At 40.9% G+C, this 26,936-nt stretch overlaps 1 long non-coding RNA gene across 1 annotated transcript; it reads left to right on the plus strand.

The window, feature by feature from the left end:
- Positions 1–2,846: 2,846 nt before the first annotated feature.
- On the plus strand, positions 2,847–25,079 carry LOC148213653 (uncharacterized). The gene is made up of 3 exons (XR_015794173.1): positions 2,847–3,031; positions 22,888–22,985; positions 24,349–25,079. It is a non-coding gene; the product is annotated as an uncharacterized LOC148213653 (long non-coding RNA).
- The last annotated feature ends 1,857 nt before the right edge of the window (positions 25,080–26,936 follow it).

Raw genomic sequence — 26,936 nt, forward strand, 5'->3', positions numbered from 1 at the left:
ACCACATGAGATAGCTTCCCATGAACTGAGAACATTGCTTCATGTATACCAGATTAATGTATGCATTAATAACTGTTGATTAACTTCATCCTGCTGTCAGAAACATAACTCAGGAGATGGAAGCTTAGCCCATTATGATTTGGTCTTATCCTGTTTTGTGTTTTGGAATGACATTAATGGAATATGAATCTGGATCAATCACTGTAGGTTAAAAATGAATATGACCTTCTTGGGTGTATCTCCTGTATTGGGTTCTATCAAGATAACAAGAATTGTGGATTTTTAAAGTGTTGAGATTTCTTCTGTTCATAACACCATTTCTAGTCTTTATTTTCCATGTTCCTTTCTTTATTGGTATGTTTATTCATTTTGTAGTTGTGCTGCATTGATCCTTTAAGAATGTTGGACGTATTTGTATGTTTTTATTAGTTCAAATCTCAAAGATAAAATTTAAAAATGAAATTTCCTTCCCTCTCGAAATAATGTTAGAAGGATTATGTGTGTAATCAATCATGTCTCAGTGTACATTAGGCACACATGGCATTATGAATTCTCAGTAATCTGAAATAATAATGAAGTTTAGCCTTTGGCCTGCATCAGGATGTTGAAACATTGTTCCACAACAAACCAGCTTCTTGGAGAAATTGTGCAACTTTTCCTGGGACTCTCAAGCTGGCGTATAAATAAGCATCCAGAAATGCCTTTCTGCCTCAAAGACATTTTTTGGAAACATCCATACTCATTAGGCTGAAGAATAGTTGCCGCTAGAGCTGAAATAAAACTTTTCCCATTGTTGGTTGTATGTAAAATAATTGATTTTGGGGTTCCTTTTGAATATATGCACAGCAAACACTTGCATAAGACCAGAATAAGTTCTGAGAAATGGCTAAATCTACCAGTCTATCTTTCTGTCAAAACTTACCTCCTCCCCAGTGCCAGCCAGTGGATCATCATGCTATGGCAGGACAGGGGTCATCCGTGGGGGGCAGTATATTTTATGCCAATATAGTTTGCTGCCAGGTCAAGGAGTGGAGGATAGCACTTTAAGTTGGCCATGAGGAAGAGCCCTTAGTAAGCTTGACAGTCATCCATACACATTCTTAAAGCTTTCCCCACTGTACTTCTAGTAGGGATTATTTGTGTTGTGCTTGTCTCATCCCTCTTTGACTTGCTTGCCCTTTAGAAACCATGGTATGCTATTCACCTTTTGCCAAAGTATCCTGAAGCCCAAGGTACGACAACTAACTTCTATCAGCGTTTCTACCCTTAATTATCATGAACTGCATCACTTTGGTTACTTTCCCCCAAGTTTCCTGACACTTGCCATCAATCAAGTCAGGATAGCTGACCCTTGTGTTTCTTCTTTTAGCATCTGAAAAATGAAATTGTCAGCAGAAATCTGTTGGACCTCCCACCCCTAGCAGAATTCGTTTTCCAGTAGATACCAGGGTAGATGAAAGCTCTCATTGCCTTCAGAAGTTAGTATGTCATCCACATGTTGTATCTAGGTAAATGGCCATAGAAGTATATGGCCAACTATATATTTTGTTTATTCAAAACACTTAAAAGATCTGATATAGATGTTACTGAGAACTAGGTAGATCAGATTCTGGCCCTTTAGAGGGGAATTTGCTGTCATTGTGCTGTCTTATGCTGTGATGAATATAAATCTGAAAGATTCATTTGCTCCAATAATCTGTTGTCCTTAAAGAATAAACATATCATTTGAAAAAAATCAGTCAAGAGCCCCTGCAAATAAGAAGTGCATCAATGAATTCTTGTGAACATGTCTACAGTCCAGTTGGTTCTGGCTTTTGACACTGACTCCTTATGTAGCTTTTCTTCCGTCAAAAGGAAATGGCACTTGTTTTCAGGCCAGTGCTGCCATAAGGAGCCTTCCCAGAACAAAGCTGAGATCCAAGAATCCACTAACCCAGGGTCATCTGGAGAAATAATTCCAGGGTTATCTTTACAAAAAATCTGGGTATGCATGGCATCCAAACCTGAGTTACAGCTTGGAACCTCATTGAACTCCCAGCAATTCAGACGCTTACAGTTTCAGAGCTGGCAGATGTAGGCATGACTGATGGCAAGCGGAATCTTTGGGAAACATACAGGTCTACTCAGAAATGAGTCTTATTATGGAATAAGGCCTTTGGTGTGGCCAGTTCTCAATGAATAGCAGCTCAATGGAAAATGAACCATAGCTAACATGGTCATGTTACTTTGTGCTGCTATTGATTGACAAGATTTAGCCCAACCAGACAGCTTTGGAAGCCCTGGGATCCACACCACTTGGAATACAATCTATTACTCTCCTGTTTTCTGCTTCTTTGACCATTGCCGAATACATCTTCTGTGTTTGGCATTAGTGACACTAGACAGGGCAAATGTTCTTTGTCACCCTTGATCCTTGATTCTTTTCATTGGAGATGACATGGATTAGGCTTTGATATGCTCTCCTTTACAGTAAGTGAAGAACTTTGCTGCATGACTCTTTGGTCTAAAATCAGAAGGGATTCTTTTCCAAGCAGAATCCTCAAAGAGCCTCTTTAGCAAGATTTAATGAGAAGAAGTGATGGCGGTTTAATTATTTCCCACCTAAAACCAATTTATCTCAAAAGCGCATTTCTTTATTTTCTTTTTAATTGCTTTCCTATGAACTGGCAAACTGGTGAGTCTTTTCATGGAGATTGAAGGAGGTTGCAAGTGGTTGTTTACCATTGTATCTACCCCAAACGAGGAAGTAGCAAGCAAGGATTTGGAAAAAACAAGCCATGTCAGCTGATTTTTGTCAGTCACTTTCTGTTCCTGTTAGAGGAAGACAGTGTGAGGTGCCTGTTTTTATGAAACAAACAACCAAGGAAGACAGGAATTAGATGGCCAGAATCAGGTGGATAAGCAGCATTTGGAATTAATGGGTGTGGTAGAAGATGGAAAGCAGCATGAAAAGAAGAGATAGACAAGGAAGGAAATGGCAAATACCTCTGTGTGAGAAGAACAGATGGCTTCCAGAAGTATGTCTAGCCTGGTAAGTCAGTGATCAGAACCAAACAGGAATTTTAAGAAGTTATGTGCTTCCAATAGAATATGTGTAGCTCAGGGTTGAACTGTGGAGTCCTTGGGATTCTCTGAGCTTGGTTGTTTTCTTGCAAACGTTTCATTACCTGGCTAGGTAACATCTTCAGTGCTGGAATGGGATGGGATTTGCTCTCTGTTTATATACTGTGGCATGCCCTGCCAGTGCTGGTGGGGGTGGGGGTTTTCTTTTGCTCCTCTGGTAGTTCCTTGATTAGGGTATTGTTCACTGCTTGATTGTGTGCCTGTGGTAATCTCTGCTTATCTGGGTGATGATTGCCGGTGAGGATAAGTTCTGGTATTTTGTTTTCTTTTCTGTTGTCTCTTTTGAATGGTATGTAGATGCTGTTTATCTCTATGTGTCTGTTGATTGCTGCCTTGTCTGAATAGTGTGGTTGAGTCTGTCCATGTGTTGTGAGATTAAGGAGTTTTTATCATGTTTTCTCACTGCTAGCTGGTGTTCATGGATGTGCTCTGCTAGTCTTCTGTCTGTCTGTCCTACATAGTGTTTGTTACAGTCCTTACAGTGTATGTTATAGATGACTCCTGTTTTTCCTTCTTGGGCTACTGGGTCTTTTGGTTTACTTAAGATGTTTTGGAGGGCTTAAGTTGGTTTGTGTGCTATGGTGATGCCGTGTGGTTGTAATAGTCGGTTGGTTGTTTCCGAGACATTTCTGACATATGGCAGTGTTATCCTTTTCATAGCTTGTGTTGGATGTGCTATAATGGGTTGAGTGGTCAGGCGCTTTTTGCTAAAGTTCTGTGGGTATCCATTTTGTTGGGAGATGTTGTATAGGCGGTCTGTTTCCTTTTTCTGCTGTTCTGGGTTGCTGCAGTACATTTGTACTTGTCTGAATAATATTCTTACACAGCTCCTCTTGTGGGAGGTTGGGTTGTTACTTTGGTAATGGAGCGCTTGGTTAGTGTGGGCTGTTTTTTGATAGATTTGCATTTCTAATTTGCTGTCGTTTCCTCTGCTGACAAGAATATCCAGGAAGGGTAGTGTGTTGTTTTCTTTTTCCCTTGTGAATTTTATTCCTATGAAGATTTTGTTGATTGTTTCATGTATCTTCTCTAGTTCTCCTTTTTTATCACGATGAAGGTGTCATCTACATACCAGATCCATACTTTTGGTTGTATGTGTAGGAGTGCTATAGTTTCTACACACTGCATTACAATCTCTGCTATCAGTCCTAAGAGTGGTGATCTCATGGGCGTTCCTCTGATTTGTTGGTATATTTGTCCATCAAACTGAAAGTAAGTAGTGAGGCAGAGGTTGATGAGGTCCCTAATTTTGGGTATTTCAATCTTAGTGTCTTTGGCTAGGTTGAGTGTGTTATGCAGGACTGCTGTCGTGGATTCTTTTGCTAGTTCTGGATCTATGGACCTAAAGAGTGTTGTGACATTGAATGAAGATCACAGGAGAGACTGTAACGTGGGGTCTAGAAATTATAGCACTCCCACACATACAACCATTCTCTCCTATTGGATCCATAAAGATTTTATACATTCCAGCACTGGCAGCTGTTTCAGTATAGTTGAACAAAATAACTTCCACAATTCAATTCCTTGGAAGAAAATTCTGTATAATATGGTATGAATGCTGTTTTAATACCCATCATTCTGATTTGATGGTGAGCGCAATCAATTAATCCAAAATTTTTGCTTATTTATTAAACATCTAAACTCCAAAACAACTCCAAGCAGCTTCACAAGATTAACAGTGTAACATTACACATAAGACAACACAACAATATAAGGGAAACCACAAAAACATCACACACCTCAGCATCACCTCCAACTACCAGAAAACTCACCCAACTCTTCAACACAACACCTCAACCCTGGAGAAAAACCAGTTTTTGAAAGACTGCTCAAAGGCAGGCAAGGTGGAGGCCACATGGATTTTCAAGGCAGATGTTGTTCCAAGGGGCAGGTGCAGTGACAGAGAAGGCTCACTTCCTGGGTCCCACTAGACTGATTGATTGATTTCATATTTCTATGCCACCTCAAACAAAATGACTCTTGGTGGCTCCCAAAGAAAAAAATACAATATAAAACAAGCCCCACACAAAAATGAAAGCACACCAATAATGCAAAAATGCAAAGAAAATAAAAAGATGGCAACATCAAATCCAATTAGGGCAAGGCTCTCCAGAATGACTATTCCACAATGTTGGCGCTGCAACAGAAAAGCAGGGCCTCTTCACCTCGGCTTCCCCCCGACACCCGATGTCCTGGAAGCGTGGGAGTTGCAGTGGTTTCTTCCTACCAGCTCTGATCTGTTGGGCCGAAACTGGCATAGATGGCATTTATTTGATTGATGGGACCTGAAGTAAGAGAAACCTGCAAAAGTGAAGAGGATGGGCAGGCACTATGGGAGACAGGCGATCCATCAAATAGATATGCCATGTAGGGCTTACAGGTAATAATCAATACCCTGAATTGTACCAGGAGCCAACTGGTAGCCATTGCAACTTTGCATAGCAGAGATGTTACATGGGCATAGAGAGACTTGCCTATCACTGCTTCTGCTGCATTCTGGACCAGTTATAGCTTTGAGATGGTCTTCAAAGGCAGCCCCACATAGAGTGCATTGCAAGAGTCCAACCAGGAAGTGACCAAGACATGTGCAACCGTGAGGAACGCTCTCCATCCAGGAACTTTTTTAAAGTTTTTTTTTATCCCGCCTTTATTATTTTTATAAGTAACTCAAGGTGGTGAACATGCCTACTACTCTTGCCTCCTATTTTCCCCACAACAACAACCCTGTGAATTGGGTTGGGCTTAGTGAGGGTGACTGGCCCAAAGTCAGCCAGCCGGCTTTCATGCCTGAGGCGGGACTAGAACTCACCATCTCCTGCTTTCTAGCCTGAGGCCTTCACTACTAGACCAAACTGGCTCTCTTTTTTTTCCTCAATTTTCTTAGATCTAGCCTGAAAGATCTGGGGGGGGGGCAGCTACTCATCTTGTAGGCATGTATTTTAGTTGTGCTAATAATGATGATGATGATGATGATGATGATGATGATAATCCACATACGTAGGAGATGAATGTGTTTTTAAAACAACTAGCAAACAAATCCATCCTGGTGGTTTGTTTGGATGTAAAATGAATGCTAATAGCACGTCTCAATTTAAAAATTAATATATTACCAAAAATAATGGAGAAGCCAAAGTAATTAGTAAAACTAATGTGAGAGGATGTTTTCTCCATTTCTCATGGACCATCCTTTTAAAGCTTACTCTATAAACATCACACAGAACTGTTTTCCGTCAGGATAGGTCATCTGGGGTGAAAGACCATCCATAGGCAGATCACATCCTTTTTCGGTTTCACATTTTTACTTAAAACCAAAGCAAGGCAGTAGAAAAGTGGAACGGATGGCTGCAGATAATGTGTGTCTCTCTTTGGGCAAATAAATTCACATGTCATCAGACAACAACAAACAGGGAGTTGAAAGTTCATGGGTTCATGGAAGCCTGGTGGGAAGTCTTTGAGGGCTGTAGGATCAAGTCCCCGTTTGGAGGTTGTTCCTAGATTTAGCTTTATGTTGGGCACTGAGTCTCTTTAGGACAGAGAACTTTTCATCCACTGAGACTAAATTTAGTTCTCTGCTGAGCTCCCTGTTCTTTTTTGTTTCCAAGGATGGTTTGCTAGTTTTCTGGAAGGAAATCTTCCAGCCCAGGAAGTTGCTTGTAATGTTAGAGGGAGGTTAACCCTAAAATAGCCCTGGAACCTGGTGAACCACGCCTGTTCCAGAAGAACACAGAATGTTGTGCTCCTCTTACTTAATCTGGCCATAGTTAGCTACTAATATCTATAATGAATTTTTCATGAAGATATTTTTGGCAATTGTTTGGAAACGTCAGATCACTCAGTATATACAGTACCTCTATTCCTTGTGGCAGGGTGCTGAAAACAAAATACTCCAGCTCTTTAAAAAAATACGACAGAAAAATGAAATTAATGAATAATGTGTTAGAATTACATCCTGTCTTTCCCTCTGGAAATCAAGGGGACACTGCTTTTATACCACCCTCGGTATTAAACGTGATTCTCCAGATGTAACCCAATGCATCTGGAACTTTGCTGCAAAGTTTCTGGGCAGGAAATGCATGATAAACATGGGAAGCTCTGAAGGGTTAATCATTCACGTCAACCGAAGATCCAATTACTGACCACGCAGTGGAGTTCATTATTAGAATTCCCTCTCTATTTCCATGACCCTCCATCCTAGCCATTTTGCTCATACGTATTTCATTCAAAATCTGTGGCAATTTTGTCTTGGGTGCCTGCTCTCTTAGAAAAGGCTGGTCTGGACCAATTACAGGCAGTATTCTTAATGAGGGATTTTCAGGAATAAGAAATCCACTCCAGTTACCTGTGGTGTAATAGAAGAGTGTAGAATTCCTCTCCTTTATTCTGTAGCACACACCATTTAATTGTGGCTTTGTGTTTATTTCATACCACTTTGAGCTTACCACAATCCACCTAGAGCCAAAGGAACCAGGTACTTTGTTGGTTTGGGAACAATCATGCAGTGGTTGATCACACCAGAGGGCCATTCCTGTCACTCCCAGCTGGAAAGGCTAAATGTCTTAGCTAAAGTTCGAGAGGCATTTGGAATGGACCCTTGGTCCCAGGCTAGAAATACATGCTAGGTTTCTTGGGTATAAAAAGGTGTTGGCGGAGTGGGATTAAGTAGGAAGGGACCCAGAAAGGGTGAGCTGAGTGGCAAGTGTGAGTCCAGATCAGCTGTGGAAGAAAAATTGGTTTCACAGGAACCCAGCAATGAAAAATGATGCAGCGGAAGGAAAGGGAGCTCCCTAGAATAGAAGCTAAGAAGAAAATCAGAAGTACTCAGTTTACAGATGGGGATTATTTAGTTTGGCTCAGCTTTGTTTCTTGGGTGCAATAAGATCATCTCTGCATACATCTCCTCTGTAAGATTATCCGGATGTACAAGGATGTTGATGAAAGCATTGGATCCTCTGTGTACAAGTCCTGGCTTCACTTAAGGAACCCTGGGAATTGTAGTTTGCTGAAAAGGCTAAGGAGGTCTGCCATGCCTCCCCACCTCCCCATTTGTCAACAAAGCTCAATTTCTCCAGACTGTTTTTACTCTCTGTGGATCTCAAATACTTTGAGCAGAACACTGCCTACAGGTTTGTAAACAGGACAGTGATCTCCTTCAGCCATTCATTGCTCAGACTGAGCCAGCCACAGGCCTCCATGAGATGGGTAACGTGTGATGACATATACATCATGATGTCATTGCACAAATGACATGATTCATCCATGTTATGATGCAAATGATCTAATGATGCCATCTGCGTGATGACACAATGATAAACATGTCGCATTTTGACATTATTGTGGCCTGTTACAGGTTTCCTATGGAGCTGGCCAGTAGCTGAGCTCAGAGAATGCAGCCGCTCGCCATGTGCTGTTGCTGAGTACGGCCCTTAGACCTTCCGGTGCTTTGTGATTTAGCACGCATCCCTTCACCTCCCATCACGAAAAGAAAGCTTTTTGCTCAGATAAAACTAATGTAATTTCAAACTGGCAATTATCACTTCAGTGACCTAGGTCTGAGCCACTGTTACTCAGGAAACCAGTTGTAGCTGTGCACTTAAACGCAGTGATTTCTCAGGGCTTGATAAACCTCCTGATTCTTTGCTTGTCTGGGATCTATAGAAATAGTGGCTTGTCAGGCATCTGATGGAAAGCAGCAGAAGGGATTAGCAATTTGTTGACTAGCCGGACAAATAAAAGCAGCAGTTCCAATGACGAATAATTGTGTCCCTATTTTGTTCTGATTGTTTCAGCAGCTAACTACTTTTTACTGATGATTCGTATAAGTTTGTGTAAATTATTGAAAAAAGAAAGAGGACTGCAACCCTCCATGTGTTCCTCTGCTCTTTTAGTTAATTACTTCAATATTCAGACTTGGTTTATTCCTAAACAATTGCTAATTGTAGATTAGTTTGGGGAGCACTTTTGCAGTTAATCTGCTATTTAAAATGACCAATATTATGCATTCAGGTATGACACTTTCTGGTTCGATAAAGGAATTGTGGTGGGCCACCAGGACTTAGGAACTCATTGGCTTAATTATGAACAACTGCCTAAATCAGATACGTTTTCAGCAAGTTCCTTTATCCATTCAGTGATCTCTCTGCTTTGGGGTGGAGACCCACGAACAAGGGTGTGGCAGAAATAGGCTCATCCAGTGCAAAGCATCTGAACTTGGGTCAAGCATTGAACAATAAACGATATGACTTGGGGCCTTTACTCTGGAATTCTTCACCAGTTCAGGCAGCTACGCCCTGTTGAAATAATTCCAGCTAATCTGGTTGATCGGGTCAGAAGCAATGGTGCCTCCAACTCCACCCCATGTCCCCACCTGAAAAGAAGAAAAGCATGGAGCACACTTTTGAACAGGCTGCGACAGCAACAGGTGTCAATTACAACTGTCACATTTTAATAAGCTGCACATAAAAATTCAGCAGACAATGCAGAGGAAGAAAACAGGTATGGGAAACTGCCTCGACATGCTTTCCTTGCCAAACGTTTTATTTCATTTTTTTCCCCCTTCACTCCCCTTCCTCCAACAGCAATGGCTTGTATCCTTCTGCCAGCCAAGCTTATAACTGGTTGAAGTCAGGGAGACTGAAGTCAACGGTGATACAATTTTAAAGAGTAAATGCCATATTTAATTATCATTTTTCTGCTATGTCCTTATGATTTTGCCTTCATCTCAACCCCATCCCATAGCCAAAGCAATTTAGAGTTGTCCTTGGTTACTCCAGGTTTAATGAAGTGTTTTCCCTCTTCTCCTGACACCATTTTTGCTGTCAATGTGGTCTAGCATGGTCCATCATTAATGATGCAGTTGATGATGCAGCTTTGGAATCTGCCCAGCTTCTGTTGTCTACTTTGGCCTCTCCAGGCACACCCCTCCTCCCAGGTGCTGGGATTTCCCTCCATGACCATTTTGGCTTCGACTTCAGGAAAGAGCAGACACCTGGTTTTTCTGGGCTATCCATAGTATATTTCTAGGGCAGCTACTAAAGTATTACAATGAAATGGGGCTTACTTTAGAGGTAGTTATAGGATTAGGCTACATGTTGTTTTCCCTGTGGTGTCATAACTTTATTAACATGACTTCAGCATTTTGTCCTGTTGAAAATGAAAGGATAAATACATTGCCAAGATATGGCAGAATCCAGATCAGGTAAAAAACTAACTTCTACCTATGGAGTTCTGCTGATTTCAGAAGGCATGTCAACATGTACATATATTTGAATTCCTAAGTACTCTGATTGCTTCGTTACTTAATTTGTGTGCCATGACTTAAATATATGTTCCTCACACAGCTCGTGGAAGTGTCTATGGAATCAGACAATTAAGGTACATATTGTGCAGATTGAAATCAGTGGGACTTAAAAGTGGGTGAATCACCTTCTGCTTCTTAATAAAAGGGGTCAATAGGGCGAGATTTGATTGTACTGCTGCCATTGGCTAAAAGTTTGTCTCCATAATGGGTAGGAGAAGCTCCTCTTTAACAGATTTACATGGCTACATGAGGCGTTGGCCCAGAAAGGTACAAGATCAAAAATGTGGGCAGGTCAAAAAAAACATGAATAAAATACCATGCCAGGTGCTTTCTTAGAGAGACATGTCCCTTCCTGGAGGATACCTGGCTGGGCCAAGACAACAAGCTTCCTGCCTACCTTCCCCATTCATTTTTCCTTGTATCTCATCTTCTTTGGACTGTAAACCTGAAAGCAGGAACTGACTGGCTATGTCATCTGTTATCCTAGAAACCTTCCACCACCACCACCACCCAACTAAAAGGATTTTTTTAAAAATGCAAAAAGTAAATAATAAAGGTACTTGAACCAATAGCATCTGGAGTGAAACAAAGGACTGGGGAGAAAGGGGGCACCCAACCCCAGCTCATGAAGCACTGTTCTGAAGCCAAAGCAGCTCTCCGTGGCATGAAGACAAAAGCTGAGTCATGCCATCTGAAATGCCTCAGTACGAAGCGTAGGGAGAGGTGTTGTGGCAGCAAGGACTCCATGAACCGAGCCATTCAAACCCAGTTACTTTCCAGAGCAACACCTAGAGACAAGCAAATTATTTTCATAGCCCAGGAATTATTTTCATCAAATAATTTAAGGGCATTTGCAGGTATTCTTGGACTGTGCAAAACTGTGTAGATGCCCGACCATTCCTGAAAGTGATGTTCACTTTAAGGCTGTAGGAAAAAAGCTACTCATCCCTCTGAGTACACATGGGGTATGTTTAATAAGAGGAAGAGGGGGGAAAAAAGACCTCCCCCCTTGGTTCCCTCTCCTCTTGTGCATAAGAGGAGCACAACCTCCTACCATCAACTCTAGCATTGTTTTTTAATTGTGTGAAGGCAGAAAAAAAAATCTTTTTCTAAAGAAGAAAGAATTTCTCAGAGAGAGAGAAAGTAGGATTTGCTAGAGTACTTAAACATCATCCTACAGATGTTCCATTCAGGACTGTACTTGAATGTCTGCCATAGATTGCATTCTGGACCATTTGCTTCTCCAGTTGTCTGTTCACCTTTTCCGCCGCGATCCTCTTCTTGCTCCTATTCAACAATGCACTGCTCCTTAAGGGCTCTTTAAAAATATCCAGATGTGCAGGCCAGGTCAGGATTACACAGCCAGTAAGGAATACGCCATACAGAGCCAGGTCTTTCTGGCATGCTTCAGAAAGCAAGAATGAGGAGAAGGCAAAGCTCCTGAGATGCCATCCAGTTTATTTGGGGCTGCTTTAGGGAGGTGGTGCCCCATCATCCCTCATCAAAGAATGCCCAGTTCCTCAAAGTTTGCAATCAGTTTAATTTTAATTACAAAAGAAAAGCATTGGGTTACTCTTGATTGCTCAATTTAGTTCTGTTACACTTTAACCATTTAAAGCTCTATAAGTCTTTAATTTTTTTTTTAAAAAGTCAATGGTTGATTTCCATAAGGAAGCTTTACAAGATATGTGCAGAGAAAATAAAAGATGAAAACAAAACAAGGATTATTAACAGGTTCACAGGACTGTTGTGATGGACTGATAAAGCTTCATGAAGTTATTTATTAGTTGTTAACATTTTCCTGTCTTAGTTTAAGACTCTCATTTTGCTAAAAAAAAAAATGTTGACTGGTAGCACTCAGACAAACACAGATAAGATTGTATTTATTCATTCATTATTTCATTTTATATAACTGCCCATCTCACATATATAACTCTGGGCAGCTCAACAAAAAAACAAAAACAAAAAAACAATACAAAACAATACGAAACAATACAAAACAAAAGTATAAAATAATGTAGAACAATATAAAAAGATATACATATAAACCATATGACACAATCCGTAGCTGAGGTATCCTAATACCCATCAACAATAATAACACAGCCTGTACTACACACCCGAGTCCCCACGCCCAATAGCAAAGCCACATCTTTGAAGCATTACATAAAGCCAGTTGGGTTGAGGCCCATCTGATCTCCAGGGGGATGATGTTCCAAAGGGCAGGGGCCGTGACAAGAGTTTTATTAAGGAAGAATGCAAGTGAATTTGGTGTGAATACAGTTCGGCGGTATCATATCACGTCCCTCCTAAGTATTTGAAATTAGATATGGTTTTTCCTTTTCCTTTTCCTTTTCTGGTCAAGGTTATAGCCCTGGAACTTCCAGGTGGTTTCTTCTCCAAGTATGCATCAGGAGCAACCCTGATTAGCTTCAGACATAAGTGAAGAGCTGCGAGGTGCTGCCAATCACTACTGAACACAACTTAATAGTTTTATTACGGCTGTTTTCTACCAATCAGAAACTCAAATAACACCACAGAGTGAAATGATGTGTTTAAAAAGCAGCACACATCAAGCAAATAGACATCTTTGCAACCATTACTAAATGTACAAGTAACTTCAAGGGGTGAATGTCATAAACAATTCGTCATTTTAAAAATAAACAATTCACCCTATAATTCTACATAGATGCTCAGAAGTTAATCCAGTTGAGTTCAGCAAGGATCACTATGGGCATAGAGTTCTAGCCTTAGTATGCAGTATTACCAACCAAAATTTGGTTGTTAAATTCAAGCTGCAGTAAATATCTGAAAACTGAGTTTTCAAATTGAATCTGCAGATCACAGAAATATTCCCTCTGCAGCCAGATTTTTAGAAAGCTAGACAACCCTGGAAAATCCTTGACAGCTCCAAACATTCTGCATTTGTGATCATGAATCCCAAAAAACCCCATGATATTTTTCTTTTGTTTTGTTTTGCCCTGAAGCCCTAAAGGAAGTTTTTTGCTTGCATCTGAAAATAATAGTTCTCTTTGATTCTTAATTAATTTCATTGCAATCTAATTAGGCAAAGTTGAAATCATGCATTATTTATAAAGTTGACTGTAGTGAGCATTCTGACATCATTTCATTCAAGAAGAGCTTTGCTGGTTAGGGAGCGTGAGATAACTTTTTCTAAGGGTATAGTCTTGAGCAGGGGCATCCATTCTGAGGATGGGGGGGGGCAAATAAAAAAGTCAAGATTGTCCCTCTTGACAAGGGAATGGCCTTGAGGGACAGGAGGAAGACCCACTACCAAGACAACAGTGAGATAAAAGAACCCTGAGTCCAGAGCAGAATTGTAACCTGAGAAAACATCTCAGACAAGACCCTCCCTAGTTCTCACAAAGATAAAGGGAGGAGGATGGGAAGCCCATTCAGACTTGCAAGATTCTGTTACTATAACCTTATAATAAAAATAACATTAGCCTGCATAGCTTTGGCTTCCTAGTCTGGTCTACCTTGAAGGGTGGACACTTCTGCAACTGTGTGATTGAACTTCCACCGCTTTTTTGCATGTGTCGCATGTGTGATGCACATAAAAAAGAGGCGGGACTTCAATTCTAGGGTTGTGGATGCCATCCTGACCTTTTTGCCTTCCCAACCTGCCTGTGGTCACCCCTGGTCCTGAGCCCATTTAGGACAACTAAATCCTCTTCCGTTTTGAAAGGGGCACACCACTTGAAAACTTTCATCCCTGGCTATCGTTACTATTGAACTTGGTTCTAGTTATTCAGAAGGGAGGTTGCATTTCCCTTAGATCAGTGTTGTCCAAACTTGGCCACTTTAAGATGAGTGGACTTCAACTCCCAGAATTCCTCAGCCAGCTGGCTGGGGAATTCTGGGAGTTGAAGTCCACTCATCTTAAAGTGGCCAAGTTTGGACAACACTGCCTTAGATGAATACTTTTTAAAAATTTTATTTTTATCATTGACACTCATAAAGCATTTGTGTACAACTATGAACACTTGTTTTCATCATCTGCATCATAAACAAAGCTTGACCTGGATTCATAGATCTACATGAATAGATCTTTTCTTCTCTTTCAAAAAGATCAGTACCAAAAAAGGGGCCACAAATAAGGATAATTTTGGGAGTTGAGGATATGTCAGTGTTGTTGTTTTTAAAAAAAATCATACTATTTTGAAAGAGGGTACTGCTCTGTAGCCATCCAAACTAAACATCATACCAGGGTCACTGGGAGTTGGGCAGCATATAAATTTAATGAAAGAGGAGGAGAAGGAGGAGGAAGAGGAGAACGAGGAGGAGGAGGAAGAGGAGAACGAGAAGGAGGAGAAGGAGGAGAAGGAGAAGGAGAAGGAGAAGGAGAAGGAGAAGGAGAAGGAGAAGGAGAAGGAGAAGGAGAAGGAGAGAGCTGCTCTGCTAGATCAGGCCTAATCCCTCTAGTTAGCATTTCATCTCATCTGATGGCTTACCAAATGCACCTAGGAGGCCCCAGCAGGACATCAAGGCAAACTTCCTTTCTGTTGTTACTCCTATGCTTTAGTGTGTAAAGCAGTCTGTAAAGCCACCATGGCTGGAGGTGGCACACCTAGTCATCAAGGTTGGTGGATATTAAGTCCTCTAGAAATTGGACTAGTCCTCCAAACAGAGATGGCAATAACTAGGTTTCAAAACTGCCAAACCTGGAATCCCTCTTTCTACTGATCTGGGTTTGGTCCACAGACGAAGCAGGAGAGAAGAAAACTACAGTACCAGCTCTCTTCTCTTCCTTTTCCGAGGTCAGTTGACTGCTTTCCTCCCTAACTGCAGGAATCCTGCTTGCAGCAAAGTGGGGGGAAAACCAAAGAGCCATGAGTGTGCCGTTCCTGGTTTCTCTGGAGAGTCTCCAGATTGTAACCAGGCAACTCACTTGGGCGCTATGCCTAACTTATATTTAAGAAAGAAAAACAAACTGCGATTAGATATTTATATTACAATGTACTGTCAAAGGTTAGGATGTCCTATCTGTTTTGTTCTACTAAAACGCATGCTTGCTCATGCCTGCTCAGACGTAAAGCTTTTTATGAGTTCGGTGTGACTTATTTCAGCTTAAATGTTTCTTATTACAGAAGAGCTCATCTTTCCCAACCCAGAAACAGAGTACACAAATGTTGCCTGGGATTAATGATGGTTTTGTTCAAGGCACCTCATGGGTCTGACACTGTCTCTGAAATAGACAGCTAGACTACCCACAAAGTACTAGGTTTAAATACAACTTGTTTATCTAGCATCATCAAGACACATGACCATAAGTGAGTGCTAACAAAAGTCAAATCCATGGAGAATAATCTCTCTAAAATGCCAATTGAGTTGAAATGTATCTAGATCTCCCAACCAATAAAATAAGGATAATATTATTTTTACAAGGGAGGAGGGAGGGAGGGAGGGAGGGAGGAAGGAAGGGCATTGGCGTCTCCACATGATGGTATCTGTACTCATGGATTTTACAATCCACACAATTGTGGCCAAATCATACAACCTTGGTGAAAACTGGGATACACATTGCCTCTGAGAAGTAATCAGGTGGCTATTGTCATAACCTTTTATTGCTGGGGGAGGGAAAGTGTGGAACCACATCCTCTGTCCACCAAGTTTTGCTATTTAACATTCATGGATCAGACTATATGAGTCCATAAAACATATCTGTCTGTCAACCAGGGCCATATTTCAAACTCTACCACATTTGACTCTTGAATTTGGAAATTACCATCACAGTCATGCAGCCTACCTAAATTCAAACAGGGCTTTATGAAACCACAGGTGTCCCCGCTAAGATCAACAAGGCTTGCTCAAATTGGATTGAATTAATGTTTTATTGCTTGCAAAGATTAAAGTGTTTAAAAAGTGCTCTTGCTAACCTGCTCAAACTTCTCATGAGCAGAATGTGGTTCTCAGCATCTGCCTTTGTATCAAAGATGGATTTCTGCTATCTTTGCCAGTTGAACCAAATTTAATTTCTGTTAAAGGAAATAGTTGACCCTAAAACTTTGTCCCTACAGAAAACTCTATTTTATCTCAGGATCATAAATAAAAGGTAGCATTGTTGTGTCCTGCATGCCAGCCATATTCTGCAATCCATATCATTCTCTTGCCTGCAACTTTTGCCTGTCTGTTAAAAGACTTTGAAAGTAGAATCGGGATAATGTGCTCAGGCACTGCATGTGATTTTATGATCTTACTTTAATAATTCTGCTATAAGAAGGCATTTTTCCCTCCACACTTACTATATCCTTACATTTTTAAAATCAAACTTGAAGTTCAAACTGATCTCTATGTTCATTGTTGAAGTACACTATACTTTCCCAACGCTGCATGAGGTATGATGTTTTGAGTATTTCCTAACCCCCCCCCACAACCTCACCCCAATATCATAAGAGTGATGTTGCTCCATGTACACATCTGTAACCCATCTGAGCAGATTACAATTTATTTCCATGCTGCCTTTCATTCAAGAGCTCGAAGAAGTGTATATAGTGTTCCCTCCTCCTATTTTTCTTCACGACAATTTTGCAAGGTACATTGGGCTGAGAAGGAAGGACTGGGCCAAAATCCCTCAGAGAGGTTCCATGGCTGTAGGTGGACTAGAACTTGGGTCTCCCCACTATTGGTCCAACATCTTAACTTCTACACCACATTGGCGGTCATTGATTATTATTACTGAGAAGTATGTGGCAATTCTATTTTCCCAACGCTGACAGCAAACTAGGTTTATTACCAGAATAGATGCCAACATTTATTTGCAGCCTATGTGTTACGTCAGAATAGAACAGGTAGGATAACTTCTCATGGAGAACATCTATGTGGTTGCTAAGAGTCAACAATGACTTGATGGCACATAGCCAAAATCAGGATTACTTCATTCAAGCATATGTTAGCTAACTTCCCACCAACTCTAGAAGGATCACTAAACAGACCAGTGTGTTCCTTAGTTTCACATTTGCTAGGGCTGGGCAAATCTGCTATTTTATTTTCTCTCACATTCACTATTTTTAAAATCATGGGTTCTTTTCATCCAATCTTCCAACTGAGAATGTTGTTCAGCTCTTTATAAAAAACCCAGAGCAATCAAAATCCTCACTGAACTGTATGTGCCAGATGCAATAAGTACAGCTATTTTCAGCTTGAAAAGAACTATCTATCTGCCTGCTGTATAAAAAGTTGAGAGCTTGTCAAAGAAAAAGTAAGATATATGGTAATACTAACTCTATAGCAGGTACAGAAATTAAACCTAAATTTCAAAGAGCCAAGCAGGCAAACTCCTGTGGTCAGAAGAATGAATCTATTGTGTTTTGTTCTCTTTCATATCAATAAAATCTCTTTTTTTCTCTCTTTTTCCTGTTAATGAAAAATTGTGCAAATGGTTATGACTCTTATTAAAAAGAGAGAAACAGTCAAAACTATCATTGATCCTTGTGTTCATATTAACAAGGTAGGGAGCCATCTCTCTGTGCTCTTAACAGATCTCTACCACTGTATGCAAAATCTTGCAAAAATACATCTCTGTGGAAATGCCCTAGGCAGAAATTAAAATTTGCCACTACTCAAGTGCAAGAGTGGCAGCTAAGTAGAGGTAGAGAATTCACAGCCTGTAAGCTGCAATGGGGCTTCCAGAACCCTGTCCAGATTCCTTCAAACAAATCCAAACCATTGTTTCTGGTTCTTAGGATCTGCGCGAATTCAGTGTTTGAAGGTTCTTGTGTGGGAAGATTCTTTGGGATCGCTTTGGGGTTGAACTAAAAAAAAAAAAAAAAAGACAAGCCAACTTTCAATATACTGTACCTAAATGGCTAATATATCACTGATGCTTTTTTCATAACTTCATTTCTGTAATTACCCCACCATCTTTTTGCTCCTTTTTAAATGATGATGATGATAATATAGTTAATGGATTATGGGAAAGATTAAAAAAAAGAACTTTGGAGAAGAGGAAAGCTGTGTGTACAATAAGCTGCCGCTTGGATATAATCTTTATTCTTCCTTTTTGTTATATACCTACCTGGATGGTACTGGCTTAATAAGGATCTCATTTTTTTAATGTTTTCAAGTATAGAAAGACAGCACAGAAATGGCCAAGGAAGATGAATAGAGTATCTATAGAGTGCTAGACTGCCAATACTCTACTATTGAGCTAATATCTCCCTCTATCCAAGCTGGAACATACAAACTTAGAAGATCATATCAAAAGATGGAATTTTACCATCTTGGCTGCTATTGTTTAAACAGGTTTCTAGCCCTTATGGTTGCTTTGGACATGTCAGTGCACATTAAAGCTGTCCTGGCATCAACCTGCAACAGAAAGCAATCCCAAAACATGGAGTTCCTGGAGGGACAAGTCCAAGCAGGATTTGTACCTGGCAGCTGAACAGAAGGCACAGCACAGGAGTACATAAACAGGCCTCAAAAGCTGGTCTTCACATTTGTATTACTGTAAGAGACAAAATAAAAATAATAATAAACGTAGTTGTGGAGGAGGAGGAGGAGGAGAGCTATGCCAGAGGTTCAACCATGCTGGATAGGTCTCATCAGAGGAGCCAGATGAAGAGTGTCTCTCCCGTAAACAATATGGTGAGACGTAATTTATAGAAACCTATACCAGATCAGTCGTCACCCAGATCAATAAGGACCACGCTAGGTGTTCTAGTTCTGGACATCTGGTGACAAATGGGTTACAGGACTCAGGACTGTTGGCTGAGCAACCAGGGCCAGCAGCTGCAGGATTACTGGAAGAAAAGTTGTTTACCCGTCACAAATATACAAAGACTGAAAACAAAGAAATAATGATCTGCTATTACAAATTGAGTCCAATGTGAAGAGGCTATCTGAAAAGAATGTACCAGTTCTGGAAAGAGCAACATCCAGAATCAGAAATAAGAGAACAGAGGCTAGCACATCAATGTTGATTTATAATATGAAATAAAGAATTCACAGAAGTAGAATTGGAAGAACTGCAAAGGTCTACCCAGGGCAAAGAAACCAAAGCCTTGCCAGAAGTAGCTCAGACTGTAGAGGCAAACCAGGGGAAGTTGGCAGTAGAGGAAGCCAGCAGAGCTACTGAATCGTTTTTGTTCCCAAACCCGGCACCCTCCCCTCTGCCTTCTCTTCAGAAAGAACAAAGCCCTCTAACTCAAAAACAAGAGGAACTGAAACAAAGAGTAACTGAGCATCTAGAACAGCACAAAAATAACAGAATAAGGTTGCCTGCATTGAAGCTTGTTACAAAGAAAAAGCTAGCACAAGTATTAAAAGATGCCAATACTGTAATATCAAATATAAGCAGCAGCTCACTGCAAGAAACAAACCAACTGATGTACAGCACAGCTGCAGTTCTAACTGAATGCCTTGGATAGAAAATCAACAAACAAGAGAAAAAGCCAAACAGTGCACCACCAAAATGGAAGATCAGGTTGGAAAATAAAATCAGTATGTTAAGATCAAATGCAAGCAAGCTAGAACAGATGAAAGAAAAGAAGCTGAAGAACAAGAAGACCAAAGAATACCTGATCAAGAAATATCACCTAGAAACAAGGAAGGTAAAAGAAGCACTGGAAATAATAAAGCAGCAAATAACAGCCATAGCTAAAAAAGATCAGCAGTTACGAAGCTCAAATTGCACACTACTGTATAGGCAGACTCTCCAATTTCAGTCAAATCAGAAACATTTCTACCAATCCATTAATGAAGAGACTGCAATGAACCAGTGGACATCTGACAAAGAAGAAACAGTGCAGTTCTGGGCGCAGCTATAGGACAACCCAAAGAAATACAACAGGAATGCAGCTTGGATAAGGGAGGTGGATAAGAGTAAAAAAGAAGCTGAAATGAAAGAACTTGTAGAAATGATGGAGAAAAGGGCAAGGAAGATAAAGAATTGGTCAGCACCAGATGAAGATGAACTGCATGGTCTTTGGTTGAGACATCTAAGTGGTCTGCACCCACTCATTGTGAAGCAGTTTAACAACATTCTGCAAGGAGGTGAAACTGAAGATTAGTTAGCATCTGGCAAAACCTACCTAATAATGAAAGATCCAACAAAAGGGGCAACACCAGGCAACTACCTGCTTCCCAAGAACTTTCAAATTGCTAACTGGTGTGGTAGCTGATGCAGTCCAACAGCATCTAGTTGAAAACAAGCTCTTTCCATCTGAGCAGAAAGGAAACCGCCCAAACAGCAAAGGAATAAAAGATCAGCTCTTAATTGACAAGATGATTTTGGAAAACTACAAGACCAACTTGAACGAAGTTTGGATTGATTACAGGAAGGCATTCGACTCCCTGCCACATGATTGGATAATCAAGTGCGTAGAAATAACAGAAGTCAGTAGAAGCATCAGAAGCTTTGTGCAAAGGTCATTGGCACAATGGAAGGCACAGTTGCTGGTCAATGATAGGCTGGGAGAGGTTAATATCAAGAGAGGAATCTTTCAAGGAGACTCACTATCGCCATTACTGTTTGTCACTGCATTGATTCCTCTGTCAACAATACTGAACAAGTCAGGCCCTGGCTATCAAACATCAAAAACATCTGCCAGGCTATCCCATCTCCTTTACATGGACGATCACCATCTGAAATAGAATCACTGCTCAACACTGTACAAATATACAACCAAGGTATTCCAGTGGAGTTTGGACTGGACAAATGTGCCATCAACAGGGGAAAAATAGTGAAAACTGAAGAATCAAGATGCCCTATGGAAATAACATCAAGAAACTGGATGAAGAAGATCACTACAAATACCTGGGCATCCTTCAAGCTGACAACACCAAGCACATTGAAGTCAAGAAGAAGGTTAGTTGTGAGTACATCATGAGAGTGAAGACGATCTTAAAGTCCAAACTCAGTGGAGGAAATACCATCAAGGCGATTAACACCTGAGCAATTCCAGTCATTAGATACCCAGCTGGAATAGTGAACTGGACTCAAGCTGAACTAAAATCCCTAGATAGGAAGAAAAATAATGACAATGAATCATGCTCTTCACCCACCCAGCAAAGTTAATAGACTTTACTTACCAAGGAGCACAGGTGGGCATGGAATGTCGCAAGTACACCAGACAGTTGAAGAAGAAAAAAAGGCATTGGAAGAATATCTGAAGGACAGTGAAGAAGATGCACTGAAGCTAGTACACCATGAAGGCTTACTGAATACTGAAGAGACCAAACTGGCCTACGAGAAAGACCAAACAAAGAATAGAAAAGAGACGTGGCAGAGCAAAGTATTACATGGCCAGTGCACAAAAAAACTAGCAGGCAAAGCAGATAACAACAAGACCTGGCAATGGCTAAGAGGAGGAAAGTTGAAGAGAGAGACAGAGGGGCTAATTCTGGCTGCACAAGACCAAGCCTTAAGAACAAATACATACAAAGCCAGAACCAAGAAGACAGCAACAGACAGCAAATGTCACTTCTGCAAAGAAGCTGAAGAAACAGTGGACCACCTAGTCAGCTGCTGTAAGAAGATCGCACAGACGGACTACAAACAATGGCATGACAAAGTAGCAACAACGGTGCATTGGAATATCTGCAAGAAATACCATTTGCCTGCAAGCAGGAACTGGTGAGACCACAAAACAGACAAAGTAATAGAAAATGAAGAAGCTAAAGTGCTCTGGGACTTTAGACTTCAAACAGACAAGCACCTACCACACAACACACACAAACTAGCAGACAAAGACACAACACCCCAGACTGTTGATAAGAAAGACAAAAAAAAGTCTGGATAGCGGACACTGCAATACCTGGAGACAGCAGAACAGAAGAGGAAGAACTGGAGAACATCACAAAATACAAAGACCTGCAAATAGAAATAGAATGACTGTGGCAAAAGAAAGCAGAGATAGTACCAATAGTAATAAGCACCTTGGGTGCAATCCCAAAACATCTGGAGCACCGCTTGAAGACCATCGGCATTGACAAAATCACCATCAGTCAATTGCAAAAGGCAACTTTACTTGGAACAGCTTACATCCTGCGGCGATACCTTTAACACCATCAAACAACATCTGCTATCCCAGGTCCTTGGGAAGGACTTGATGGGATAAAAATGCCAAATTCAGTCTAAACATCTGGCTGACTGTGTGGCCAACAATAATAATTTATTAAACTTGTATGCCACCCGACTCCCATCAACTCTGGGTGGCTCACAACAATCAAAAAGGTTGGTTAGCGACAACTCTGAGTGAGAGTCAAAGAATCGCTCCAAGAGGAGTTGGTACATGTATGAGTGAAGGAGGCAGACATAAATGTAAAGGATGTCCTAGGAACTAGACAGGCAAACTAGATATTTTCCAGGTTTAGTTTCAAAGCTGATCCCAAGCACTAAATTGGTGCAGGATTAGCAAAGGTGCTTTATGTGGAGAAGGGTGGTGCTGGTGTTAGGGCTTTAGGCAGATTAAAATGTTAATGAGTATTTTTCTTTCTTCTTACAGACCTTCCAGCCTGTACTGCCCGGGGGCAACAGAATTGTAAGGCCAAAGTTCCTTGAAGATTCTGGCAATTGTACTTCAAACACATCTGGAGGTTCCAGGTTGAAAACTGCTGCCTTGGTAGACTTTCACTACCCTTTCTGCTTGCACTAACCCATACTGATCTGAAGGTGACCCATCTTCACTGCTGCAATCCAAGGAACCCTGAAAACAGCACACTGAGTCATTCAACGTTGGCAGCCTGTAGCCATTATCTATGTTTTTCTTGTAAGCTGTAGGCAACATCCCCCACCTCCAAATCTGAGTGATTGCTATGGGAGGGCAGCTAAGTCACCATGGTGCCATCCCTTCTGTTTTTGCAAACACCTGTGAAAGAATCACATCTCTGCAACATGCTACCAGAGGAAACCCCATGGAAAGAAAGTGAGGATGGCTCGAATCTGGTAGGCAGGTGATGTGAGACGCCCGCCTGCGATCCTCTAGAGGGGTGGCATTTTGGAATGCAAATTGTTCAGGGGCAGTTAGAGATGCACCCAAGCTCAGCCAGAAATTAATCAGCTCAGTTGATGAATGGAGATAGCAGCCCAGGATCACCCAGCGCAGTGCTGTTGAGGCAGTGGTACAAAGCTCTTATGAGAAAGTGCTCTTTAGTGGGCATGCCACAGCATAATGGGAGCAAATTAATGGCTGAGAAGGTATCATTTCCTCATTTTTATGTATCTTGGTTGGGATCTAACTAATTTGCAGCCTAACTACCCCATGAGGTTAACTTTGTGATTTCTAATTATGTAGTGGTGTTATTTTATACACCAGCACCACAGATCCTGGGGCAAGGAGGCTTCAGTTTTCTCTGTCCTGCCCCTATCTCAGTAAAATGAATGGATAGATGGAAAGATAGAAAGATAGATACTGGAGCACAGCAATTCGCCTTAGGAAGAAAAGTCCCGTAGAATGATTGCTTAGAGTCATGGAATTGGAAGAAGCCGTCAAGTCCGGTTCTCTGCTCAATGCAGGAATCCGTGACCCACGGCTTTTCATAAAAACATAGAATGCTAAAGGCTGCAACGTTGTGGTGGGGAGGTGTGACTGTAGCTGAGAAAGGAATGCTTAGATCTCCCTTCATTCTGTAGTTCCCGTGATTACACAGTAGCTAGACTAGAAAGTTAAAACAAAAATTCTGGAAGATGTTAATGGAAAACTACTTCAATACTGCTGCCAGAAAAAGTACATGGACATACCTGTGTCAAATTTGATTCAAAGAAGGCTTTTACTTTTTTACTCTCATGGCTCTATGATGCGTCTTCTTGGTTATCAGCCTGTCTGCTTCGCTCTATTCTCTATGCACTGTCCCTCCTCAGCCTGCCATACACACCCTGGGACTAACCTTTCCCATCTCAACTTTGACCCCAAATTCCAAACCTCTTTGACATCATCATAAAGTTTATTTTCTGATGTGCCTGCTAGCTGGATTCCAGAGTTGAGTGGAGCAGGAGAAAAAGAACAACGTTCAACCGAGGTCCTGGAACCCCCAAAGAAAATGACGCAATTGAAATTTCTTGGTATGTCTGAAGATACTGAATGAATGGACTGAAATGCTTGAAAAGTTGGCAGAACTCGATACCTTCTGCAGACACGACTAGTTTTGATTTTTCTTCCACCTTTCTGGTTTATTGCCCTCTATCAGCACAGCTTTTGATGGTATCTAGTAGACACAAATTGTTCTAATCACGGCCATAAAACATTGAAACTTCAGAGATGTTAGGCAAAGATCTGGCTGTGTTCATCCATCCGCCTTGCTCGTAAGTCCTTTGAACTAGATTTCTCCTGTCAGATGCTGCCTTATTAAGAAGGTTCTTGGAAAAGGTGCCTCCCATACTCCTGTTTGCGTTGACCTAAATTATGCTTGGCAGGCTCTGTTAAAAAAGAAAAGAAAAGAAAACCCCACCAAACCCATAAAGGTTGCTATAAACACCCCAGCCCAACAAACAGAAGAGAGGTGTATGTGTGTCTGTTTGTGTATTGCTATGCCAGAGTTTCAAACATGATAACTTGCAGGCCTAACTTCCAGAAAAACTTTGGAAGCAAACTTTATTTGCAGCTTTATTGGGGAAATTTCCAGTGGGACTTCTATTGTGGTTAAACCCTTGGCTTGGGAGAAACCAGAACTTTGAGAGAGGTGGGTGTTTGGGAAATAGAAGACAGAAAATTATCAATTTATTGTTCCTTTTTTTAAAGAAAAAAAATCACAGTGTGCAGTATTAATTTCAGCTCAAATGTCTTGAGCCAGCTTTGTTTGAAAGCATTATTTTCACATTCAAGTCTGAAATTTCACTGAAAGTGTTTGGAGTACCATATCTGGCCTGTGACATTAATAAGGATGACCACTAGATTGTCACAAATAGTTTGCGTTTTCTTTAGCTCTTTGCTGTCCCCTATTGCAGGGTTCCTCAACCTTGGCAACTTTAAGACGGGCGGACTTCAACTCCCAGAATTCCCCAGCCAGCAAAGCTGGCTGGGGAATTCTGGGAGTTGAAGTCCGCCCGTCTTAAAGTTGCCAAGGTTGAGGAACCCTGCTCTATTGAATAGTTGGATTTTTGCAGTCTAGATACAGTAATACACTCAGGTCCCTTCAGTCTTTAGAATTAATCTGTGTTTTCCTTCCCTTCACCGCACTGTCATTTTTTGGACCTCACAGATATAACAAACTCACCCAAAGTTGTTTTTGCAATTAATGTGTAATACAGTTCAAGTTTTGTATTCCAAATTGACCCACACATTCAGATAGTTAAAGAAAATAATTACTGGCTGTCAACTAATTACAAATATTAAACGTACTGTTTCTCATCATTGCCAAGCCCACAAGATGACGGCAAAAATAAATAGGAAGGAACAATACAATTCACCTTGAGCGCTTTGAAGGGACGATAGGACTTTTTTTTCATCCAAAGTGGAAATGTGGTGCTTTGCATGTGAAGCTGCTGAAGAGTACTTTAAATTATGAGATGTCCCTGTTCTCTGACAGGCCTTGAAATAGGGAGATGTCCTTCATAAAGTGGGATGGATATTTACCCTACTTAAAGCTTCACGCCAAGATACTCAGCCTTGATCCTTGATCTAAGAACTAAAGTGTTACAAGTCACTTATCTCCTTCACTTCTAAATTTTATAATCAGTTATAATAAGTTATAAATGGGGTTTTAAATTATAACATGGAAGTTGGCAGATTCCTTGTACTCTGTGATTGTCCACGTTGGGAACCCACCATTCACTAGTCCTCAGGTTAGTGGATGAAGGGCACAATTTGCTATTTAAGGAACAAACGTTTTCCATATGTGAGAAACTGGATCTGATCCCAATATATCTGTATTATACAGGCATACAGATAGCCTTTGCCATGGGAAAACCTGGATCCAGGCAGAACGTCATTGGATCTAGAACATGAATTCACTACCTTGGGTTAATTAGACACATAGCTAGACTTCATTTCTATGTTTGTTTACTAATCATTTGATTCTGTTGACCTCCAAGTAATTATGTTTGGCTTCTCCCCATTTTTTCTTCACTATGTAGTGTAATGAGTACAAATCTGGATTACTGAAGGATTTGGGGAGGGGTGACCTTTAAATGTTTAACTTATTTGGAGCCACATATGGAAGTAAAAAGCTGATGTATTTCTCAGCTGTAATTGGGGATAATTGCATCACTGTTGGGCACTGTGCTTACAGAATACCGTGTTGCTATTCCTAATGCATTAAATAGGCATCTTTCAAAACAAGTATGTAAATCAATCAAGCATAAGGCAGCGTTTTCTCCTTGTATTTATTACTTTTAACTGAGGATAATCAAAGAGGCTGTAGTCAAAGGAGAATAAGGAGAATAGAAATAAAGCTTCTAGTAAGGTGGGGCTGATACAGCTCTAAGAAAAACGTATGCAGCAAAGAGAGAGTGTGTCCTTGTAAGATTGCTGGACTCAGCCTGGGTTCAGTTTTGGAAACTGGTTGTCTGCAAGCACCTCATGGGGGCCCTCATTCTGATGCCAGTGGGAATTATTCT

The sequence above is a fragment of the Python bivittatus genome, unplaced genomic scaffold (assembly GCF_059951505.1).
Source record: "Python bivittatus isolate LINGU-HERP-01145 unplaced genomic scaffold, Pbiv_v1 ctg000970_np1212, whole genome shotgun sequence".
NCBI classification, from domain to species: domain Eukaryota; kingdom Metazoa; phylum Chordata; class Lepidosauria; order Squamata; family Pythonidae; genus Python; species Python bivittatus.